We start from the raw sequence: 10,500 nt of genomic DNA on the forward strand, positions 1-10,500 counted from the left end.
CGCCCACAGCCACCGCCCCCGCGTGCCCGGACGGTCAGCGACCGCCGCACGGCGCACAGGCCCGCGCGGCCTCCCTCCCCCGCGCGGAGCCCGCGCCGGGCCCGCCCGCCCGCTCCCCGCTCGCTCTCTCTCCCTCTCGCCCGGCCTCCATTTTGGATCCGCGTTTCCAGCCCCCGCGCTACTGCCGCCGCATTCCCCCTCTTTCCCGCCCCCCGCCGCTGTCGCCGCCGCCCGTACCCACCTCAGCTGCCCATCCGGGCGCCGCCGGCCGTCGACCTAGTTTCCCCCCAAAAGTCTCCGGTGTGTTATTCCCGATGTGGGGGGGTTGTTACGGGGTGGTCGCCGGGGGTTCGGGAGCGGGGGCCGCGCCTTCAACGGAGCTGCAATCCTAACCCGCCATCTGGTGGCATTTTCCACACGCCAATGGCGCCGCTGCAGACTTGGGTCCGGACCGCCCTCTGCTGGCCGCGGTGCATACTGCCTCACTGACGGGACGGGCCTGCCCGGAAAGGGGAGGGAGCTGAGGCGCGAGCTGGGGGGGGGGACGGCGGGGGCGCGCGCAAACGCTTCCAGTGGGGATTGCGCGCACGCGCACCAGCGGGGCGGGAAACGTGGCCTCTGCGTGGCGGCTCCGCCCCCGCACGGGGCAGCTAGCCCAGCTGAGCCAATTGCGAGCGGCGGATACCTCTGGATGAGGGCGTTGTGGACAGTTCGTGGGTGCCTGAGGCGGACGGAAAGTGGGCCACGGTGGCGCCTGCGCGCCTCGCTAGCTGTGTGGCCGCCCGCCATTTTTGGAGCTTTACCGGGACCGAGAAGGGAAGCCCGCCCCTGCACTTTCACCAAGGCCCCTCCCCTGGCCGAGAGACTGGCGCTTTCCTGCAGACCCGCCTGACCCCTGGTGCCCTCACCCCCGCCCTGGACGCGCTCTGCGGAGACGCAGGGGAGTGGCGCGCAAAAGTGCTCCCTCGCCTCCTGTTTCATCCGGGCCTCGGAACGCGGCCTCGTATTAGCGATTTATTGTTGACTCCTGACGAGGCGCTTTACGCAGCGAGGGTGTAAAGATTTCGAGAACTGTTTGGGACCTCCCTTGCCGCTGACCGCGACACAACGGTGCCGGCTCCAGGCCGACTGGCGTTATCCCTAAGGCAGATCCTTCCGTGGTGCCGGCTTTGCATAAGGCGGCAGCATTGGCCAGTTAGTGAAAAAGAGGTGTACCTAGAGTAGGAAAACATAGCCTGTTTTTGAATTAGATTTCTCCTCCCACAGTTTAGGACTATTCTCGGTAGCTCTGAAATGACATTCCTAGCCTTTTAAACCGCCAAAACGGAAGAAGTGGAAGACTAAAATACGCCGTTTAACGTGGCCTCTACTCTCCACCCGCCTGCCTCGCCGTGGTCTTGGCCCTGGCTCATACCTTTCACTGGCTCACAACTTTTCAGGACAAACTAAATCCTTAATCTCCCAGGTCATCAGCCCTATTTACATCTAGTAAGTTCTTTGTTGTTGTAGCCAGCTCTATTTAGTAATGATTTAGAATTGCTCAGTGCCTTGGGATGGCTCTTTATAGTCTTCAGGGCCAATCTCCAATAGGTTACCCCAATTTCTGGTTTCTCTCCCAAGGGTCACAAAGTGTGTGGCTTTTCACTAGAGGAAGTCACACCCGACCAGATAGGTATGAGTTTGAGAGGGGACTCCCACTTATAATTATTTTTTACTAATCTCTAATTGCCTCATTCTCGTGAAGACGATTTCTAACTTAACTTGTTATTCAAGATGTCAATCTATACTAAGAATAATTACATCTGGTTTCCTGGGATTTAAACTATGGAACTTACCATTTTGGTTTGATAGCCTCTCCATATTAAAATATCTGTATACACATCCTGTTCTTGATCTGAAAAATTCTCATCAAATTAATCCGTTCTGGGCCTGGCTGGTTGGCTCAGTGATAGAGTGTTGAGCCCTGCATGTGGAAGTCCCAGGTTCCATTGCCTGTCAGGGCACACAGGAAAAGTGACCATCTGCTTCTCCACCCTTCCCCTTCCCTCTTCTCTCTCTCTCTTTGTCTCCCCCTCTCCCGCAGCCATGGCTTGAATGACCAGAGCAAGTTGGCCCCAGGCGCTGAGGTTGGCTCTATGTCCTAGCCTCAGACCACTAAAATAGCTCAGTTGCCGAGCAACAGAGCAAGCCCCAGATGGCAGAGCATCACCCCCTAGTCTGTTTGCCGGGTGGATCCTGGTGGAGACACATGTGGGAGTCTATCTCTGCCTCCCCACTTCTTACTGAATAAACAAAAAATTAATCCATTCTTCCCTTCTTCCAAAACCAATCTTTCTCCCTGGACTACAAATGCCATGCTTCCCACTTCCTCCTTCTGCCATTACTTTAATAGCATCATATATCTTAAATATCTTCTTACCCATTGGCTTCTTTCTGTTTTTTAACAGTTTCCAGTCTTTTAAAAATATTCAATACTACTTCTCCCTCCAGTTACTGTACTGTCTATTGTAAACCAAAGTTAATTTTATAATGTAATAAAGGAAAACATTTATTTGACCAAAAAGAAGCTGCAGTCCAGGACACACAGATTCAGGTAGAAACCTAAATTGCATTCCCCCAAAAGGAAGGCCACCTTTTATAGCAAAAGTTACCATCCTGGTTCTCAATTAGATCTGTTTTATGTAAATGAGGTATTCAAATTGCTTACTTCTGTTGGACAGGGCAGGTCTCTGTCCATTAAGAGGAAATCAGGACCTGACCTGTGGTGGCACAGCTGATAAAGCTCCACCTGGAATGCTGAGATTGCTGGTTTGAAACTGCAGGCTTCCAGTCAAGGCCCTGATACAGGAAGCAACTACAGTGTACTAGGAGTTGATGCTTCCCACTTGCCTCCCCTTTCTCTCTCTCTTTCTCTCTCTCTCTCTATCTCTCTCTTACTCCTCTCTCTAAAATCAATAAATCTTTAAAAAGAAAAAAGAAACCAGGGTTTCCCTGAAGTTGTTGACATCAGTTAGCATAAGAAGGCAGGCAGGGCATAGTGTCGGAAGCCAAGAGTTTTTTGTGTAAGGTTCTGTCTGGTACCCAGAGCATGTGAGAAGCATCTGTCAGCAAATGGCTACCAGGCTCTTATTATTTATAAAATTCAGGCCCTCAGTTGACAGTGGGGAGTTCATAACAGCAAATAAATTCCTTTTTTGGGGTTCAAATTAAATGAATCTTCTCAGGGCCCACACAACCTTCCTTTTACTGTCATTTGTCAAAAAAGTCACCGCTTCATTTCCACCTATTCTTTAGCTTTTATCAATGACTTCATGACAGCAAATTGAAATTGCACTTTCAACTTATCAGAGTTCTAATTTCAACTACTTTCTTTTTCCTTATTTTCTTGGCACACCCAATCTCTAGTTCATCCTTGAAACCCTATTTCTCTTGCTTTTAAGACAATTCTTGGGTTCTACAACCTACCTAATTTACTGGTTTTCTGATTTCTTTGCTAGCTCCTCCTCTTTATTCCATCCTATATTTCAACTCCTAGTTCTCTGTTCTTCTCTACTACATTCTTTTTCTTCAAAAGTCTCCCAGAAATTACTGTCTATACCTGATTTTATCATAACTAAGATTCATCATGTTTAGCTTATTGGCCAGTATGCCCCAGCTCAAAATTTAACATCTCAGACAATGAATGCATCTTTTTTATTTCAATTTCTCTTAATAGCATTATAATTTCAGCAAGTGTAACAATTAAGAAAATAGATGCTGGAACCAGACAGCTCTGGAAAACTATGTGGCAAATCTCTTTTTGCCTAAGTTTCCTCAACAGTAAGATGACTATAACAATAGTCCCTATCTCATAGGTTGTTATGAGTATTCAACAAACTAACACTTATATAGAAATGTCATTTGGTATTATTACATTGTTTTTATCTTGCTAAGAAAATTTTAGCATTTTTTTAAAAATACGAGGGACACGGGTAGTCAACACTCTACGTTTATAGATATCTTAAGTTTACTTTATTTTAATCTCTCACTTGAGCGGTGTTTGTATATAATAATCTGGTCCCTTAGCCTCTAAATTATAGGGCCAAACTTGACTCTGTTTCCTTCAAAAAAAGTCCAGGTCTCATCATATTCTTATTCAAATCCCTTTTTCTTCTATTGCTCTGTCCTCATTCAAGCTCTTCCCTCCCACCCACTCCCTTTGCCTTACACCAGAACAATTATGATAGCCTTCTAAAAAATCCTGTCTTTCATTCACTTCCCTTTAAAAAAAATGTGATTTCATGGGTTCTATGATTTACAAAATAAAATTCAAAATACTTAATGACATTCAAGAAACAGCTTGATCTTTTTTCAATTTCTCTTTTGTTACAAATTTTTCATATTAGTTGGACTAGTGTGATGCATCATAAAATATAAGCAAAAGCAGATATATTCAATCTTTATCTATCTGGTAAGATAGAGTAATAGGTTCCATAATATGTGACTTTGTTACAAAAATCACACATTTCCCAGGAGACTCCTCTTCAATGAAATTCTTAATCAAGATTCCAAATTTCTTGGCAAAAACTTTCAAACACCATAATTTTCATTAACAGCTTTGAGTTATAGGTGTGAAAAAAATGTCAAAAAGGATATCTGAAACTATCCAATGGAACTACTTAGACAAGGCCTTTGGCACTTTATTTATACATCTCTTTATTTTTTTAATAAGAGGACGGGAGGCAGAGACAGACTCCTTCCTATATGTGCCCTGACTGGGATCCACCTGGCAAGCCCCCTATGGGGTGATGTTCTGCCCATCTTAGGCCATTGTTCCACAACAAGCTATTTTTAGCACCTGAGAGGAGGCCACGAAGCCATCCTCCATTGGCACCCAGGGCCAATACGCTAGAACCAATGGAGCCATGGCTGTGGGAGGAAAAGGGGAGGAAGGAGAGAAGGAGTGAAGAAGCAGATGGCCAATTCTCCTGTGTGCCCTAACTGGGAATCAAACCCAGGACATTCACATGCCAGGCTGGTGCTCTACCACTAGGCTAACCAGCCAGGGTCATGGCTCATTTTTTTAAATTTGGGTTTGTTTTCTTGCTGTTGAGTTTTAAAAGTTCTTAGTATATTTTAGATTATAGTCCTTTATTATTATATGTCTTTTGCAAATATTTTCTCCCAGTCTGTGGCTTGTCTTCTGATTCTCTTGACATTGTGTTTTACAAAGCAGATTTTTTCATTTTAATATAGCCCAGGTCATTTATTTCATGAATTGTGTCCTTGGTGTTATATCTAAAAGGTATCACCATACCCAACGTCATCTAGGTTTTCTCTTATGTGATCATCTAGAAGTTTTATAATTTTGCTTTTTCCATTCAGATCTATGCTCTTTTGAGTTTATTTTTGTGAAGGATATAAGATATGAATCTGGGCTTATTTTTTTAACGTGGATGTCCTGTTTCAGTACTGTTTGTCGAAGGAGCCATCTTACTCCATTGTATTGCCTTTGCTTCTTTGTCTGAGGTCGCTTGACTATATTTATGGGGGTCTATTTCTGGGCTCTCAATTCTGCTTTATTCTATATGTCTAGACTTGCACCAATATCACACTGTTTTGACTACTATAGCTTAATAGTAAGTCTTGAAGTCAGATAGCATCAGTCTTCCAACTCTGTTCCTCTCTTTCAATATTGTGCTGGCTATTCTGGGTCTTTTGCCTTTAGAATCCATTTGTTGATATTGATTTGGATTGCACTGACTCTATAGATCAAGTGAGGAAGAACTGACATTAATGATATTGAGTCTTTCTACTCATCAACAGGGAGTATCCCTCCATTTATTTAGTTCTTTTCTGATTGCATTCATCAGAGTTTTGTCCTTTTCTCATGCAGATCTTGTAAGAAAGACATTTCTAAGTAGCATTTCATTAATGATTCTTCTCTTCTTACTGCTTTTACAAAGTTCCAGGTGCAGCTACTATATATTTAGGCCAAAGAGAGGTCTTCTGATTATGCTTTCATAACTCCTCTTTCATTCTCTCCACAAACCTATAAAACAGTATTTTAGGTATTATGACCACTATCTCATTTTATTATCCTTATATTTACTATTCTTCCTTTGCATCTTTCACTTGGTCACAGAATATTTGTTTCTAGGTCTTTAAAAAAATCAGAAATGGTTTTTTTCCTTCTTTTCTACTCTTGCAATTTAGGGATGCTGCCAACTGGTGGCAGTGATATGCCATGTGTCCTACTATCAGATAAACCATGGTATTTTCCTATTCCTTTTTATTACTACAAACACAGTTTCTTCTAAACATGAGCAATTAATTTTGCCCCTAAATTGATAATAAGAGAGAGCCAGAATACCTATGTCCTCTCAAAATCAGTAGCCTGGTTGCAGATAAAACTCTATTCCCAGAAAAACAGAGGACCAGAACTACTCAGATACTTAAAAGAAATCTCATAAGCAGAGGGTTTTTTATTCTTTTAAGTCAGAGGAAAGGAGACAGTGAGACAGACTCCTGCATGCACCCTGACAGAGATCTACCTGGCAACCGCCATCTGAGGCCGACATTCAGACCGACCAAACTATCTTCAGAACCTGGGGAAATGCTCAAACCAATTGAGCCAGTGCAAGAGGGGAAGAGAGAGAGAAAGGAGAGAGGGAGAGAAAGAGAAGCAGATGTTTGCTTCTCATGTGTGCCCTGACTAGTGATCGAACTAGGATTTCCACACACCAGGTCTACACTCTATCCTCTGAGCCAATCAGCGATAGCCAGGGTTTCTTTGTTTCTTTGTTTGTTTGTTTGTTTGTTTGTTTTTACAGGGACAGAGAGAGAGTCAAAGAGAGAGATAGATAGAGATAGACAGAAACGAAGAGAGATGAGAAGCATCAATCATCAGTTTTTTTGTTGTGACACCTTAGTTGTTCATTGATTGCTTTCTCATATGTGCCCTGACCGTGGGCCTTCAGCAGACCGAGTAACCCCTTGCTCGAGCCAGCAACCTTGGGTCCAAGCTGGTGAGCATTTTGCTCAAGCCAGATGAGCCTGCGCTCAAGCTGGCGACCTCGGGGTCTCAAACCTGGGTCCTCTGCATCCCAATCCGACGCTCCATCCACCATGCTACCACCTGGTCAGGCTGTTTGTTTTTTAATTAGCAATAATTTGCACCTCGAATAAACCTCATTGGCTACAATACTGCCAATGCAAAAGCTTAAGAATCAAAGATTCTTAACTATTATTTGGGGTAGAGAATACAGTATCAGTAGAACAACCATTTGCTTCATCCAAATTTCTTAGTGTTCTTAGTTTTCTATCTCACTGCTTATTTTAAAAGATCTGGAATGAGACCTGACCCATTTTAGCGAATCAACCTTCATAAGGCAGATATCTAAAATATTGTTTCCATAATAAACAGAAAAATTAACCTCTAATTTTTTTCAAGGAAATAAACACATGGCAATGAATAAAAGAAACATTAAGTTGCAACAAAATCAAATAGGGCTAAAGAATTTATGATGAAAAGCAACAAATTTCATCCTAATCCTTTTTACCTCCAGGATAGTGATTTTCAACCTTATCTCATGGCACACATAAACTAATTACTAAACTTCTGCAGTGCACAAAAATATATTTTTTGCTAATCTGACAAAAAAAATTGGTATAATTTTGATTCATTCACACTGGATGGCTATTGTCTTGGCTATTGTCATTTTTTTATTTGCCAATCTAAGCAAAAAGAGGTCAGTGTCCCTACCTAAATAGTCCGGTGTTACATGTTTAAAAAATGGTTGCAGCACACTGATTGAAAATCACTGCTCTAGGACAGTCTCCAAAGACACCTTTTTTTTTTACATGTTTCTGTTTGTGATTACTTTGGTTTTTCTAGATATGCTCATATCAGTTTTAGAAAATATGTAATGACTCCCTGCTGTAAAAAATAAGGATTATGCTAAGATCCACTCTTCCAATATTCAACAGTTGCGTTGCATTAATTTTAGCTCTTTTGTTAGTTATCTTTGTAACTTTTAAGAATAAACTGAAATTCTAGGTACTATTTCAACCTTAGTGTTTCAACTCTCCAATATTAATTCCACCATTATTCTCACCTTCTATTCACCTCCCTAAAACACAGTCAATAAGTCTTTTGTGTTATGTTCACAGGTTGACTCAAAATTAACAGCCAACTTCCAGACTAAAGAGAGTGCCAAAATTACATTTCTTCTGTAAAGACCTCTGTTAAAACCAGTAAGAAGCCACTCAAAGAAAAATGTGAAGAGCATCTGGAGCAAATGAATTATTTTCCCATTATGTTGACTCTTACTTCATAGGCCAAAGACCCAATGTGGTAATTGTGCTAACTATGAAGTGTAATGGGAAGGCCAACTGGAAGCCCCTGAAACTTCCCCCTCTCCTAGAAAAGACATAAATTTAAAAAAAACAAAACAAAACAGTATTGCTGGGGGAAATGGTGGGAATTAGTGCCACTCCTAAAGATCTAAAGGATGAAGGGGTGGTGGTGATCTTCATCATACCTTCGTTTTATTCTACACTGTGGTCCCTGAAAAAACCAGACTGATTCTGGAGAAAGATACAAGATATGGTATCTTAGCTAGATAAACATTCCATAGGTACATGGTATGCAATCATTAATCTGACAAATATGTTCTTTTCCATCTCCAAAAAGAGAATGAAAAACAGTTCTCATTTACATGTAATGGATAACAGTATGTGTGTGTGTGTATATATATATATATATATATATATATATATATATATATATATATTTACATTTCTGTCCCAGGTTTGTTCATCCTCTCACCCTTAGTCATAACATAGTTGTCAAGAACTGTGAAGGATCTGAGATTTCATCATATACATAAGCTGACAAGATAGGCTGCCACTTATGGAGGCTGGCAGAAGACATGAGACTCCTGGATGAGAGCCAGAGGACTGTTGCTCAAGCACAGCAAGCAGCATGAGGCTTATGTTTACACTGGTTTCCCTTGTTATCCACATACCATGAGGAAGGTGTGGAGTGGGCTAGATCAATGCTGTACACACAGTGGATCTGCATAATGGCTGAGGTACTCTGAGTTTAGAGAAAAAAACTTTTATTCAATAATTTACCCGGACTTTTCCCCGAGAGAGAAATTACTTTTTTTATACTGGACAGTCATAAAGCTGTCTTTTGTTCTGAAGAGAGACACCATATTTATCTTCCAAGGCTGTTCACTATACAAACATTCTTGGAATGACAGTTCATAACAAAAGCTTGTTGGTGTCAGCTCACAAGATGTGTAGAAAATAAGAGTTGGATAAATTGTTTCCCAACTTGGAGCTCTGCAGAGTTGAAGGTACTGGTCTCCAAAGGGAACACAAGTTTACCAGGGGAACACAGCAATATTCCTGCTGAGCTATAAGCTATGGCTGCCAGCATAGCCTATTTGTGTTCTTTGAATCCGGAGACCATTAGACAAAAAGAGGAGTCACCATTCTGGCACAGGTTACACAATGGTGGCATGGAAGAATATGTTTGGCAATTTGGAAATCCAACTGGACACCTCTTGGTGCACCCTTGTCCAGTTTGACCATACATGGACAAGTGTAGCAATCTCAGCCCAGAAAGGGGAAGCCAGGATGAGGGCCTCGGTCATGCTACCAGGTAAGCCACTGAGACCAGCAGAGATTATAGCTGAGGGTAAGGGGAATCTAGAATGAATAGAGTGCTTGCTTTGGGAGCACATATACTAAAATTAGAATGGATAGAGAAGAGGGAGACAATGAGTATCAGGTGTAGCCCCTGAAACTAGCTGGTGTAGTTTATTCCATTAACCTTCCTTTTTAATATTTCCCACAGAAAAAGAAGCTCTCTCTAATCATGGTGCTGCTGCTCCCAGAACAAATATGAAAAAGTGTATGTAAACAGATCAAGGGATAGACTGTAGGAGATGCTGTGATATGCTGCTCAGATACCTCTTCAGTGAAGGATTTGTTACCCCACCTTCTAGGAACGCTATTAGCTCCTTCAAGGATTGACTCAGCTGCAGAGAGGCTTGTCCCTTTCTCAGGATGGCCCGTATCCAGTAACTGATCAGTGCCAGGGTACAAAAAGGCCTGGCCATTTCAGTCTAATTTGATATAATGCTGAGGGGCCATTCCAGCAACAAAACTCCTTATGAGGTCAGCTGAGTCTTTCACTGGGTTTGCATACCCGTTTAACTTCTGCCTTTGTTCAGTTCTGCCTCTTTCCCTTCCCTTCCACAGCTGTTGATTCCCAGGCAACTCCTTAATAAATATCCTGCTTGATAAGATTGATTTCAGAGTCTGCTTCCCAAGGAACCCAATCTGAGATAGCCATTTATATAGTATATCTGTATATTAGATTACTAGGTGCCCATTAAAAAAATAATAATTACCTCCATTTTATCTATTGGCTTGGAAAGAAACATTAAGTTAAAGTAATATGCATATACTAGGAAAAAATCTGGATGTATATCTTAGTATTAATGG

The 10,500-nt window shown here is 42.3% G+C and overlaps 1 protein-coding gene across 2 annotated transcripts in view; it reads right to left on the bottom strand.

The window, feature by feature from the left end:
* The window catches only part of STAG1 (STAG1 cohesin complex component), a 475,156-nt gene extending 474,697 nt beyond the window's left edge, over positions 1-459 (bottom strand). For both annotated transcript variants that reach the window (XM_066352127.1, XM_066352126.1), the window contains exon 1: positions 242-459. The gene's annotated coding sequence lies outside the window, so the exon portion shown is untranslated. The remainder of the gene's footprint in view (positions 1-241) is intronic.
* Between the last annotated feature and the right edge of the window lie 10,041 nt (positions 460-10,500).

The sequence above is a fragment of the Saccopteryx leptura genome, chromosome 10 (genome assembly GCF_036850995.1).
Source record: "Saccopteryx leptura isolate mSacLep1 chromosome 10, mSacLep1_pri_phased_curated, whole genome shotgun sequence".
Taxonomy (NCBI): domain Eukaryota; kingdom Metazoa; phylum Chordata; class Mammalia; order Chiroptera; family Emballonuridae; genus Saccopteryx; species Saccopteryx leptura.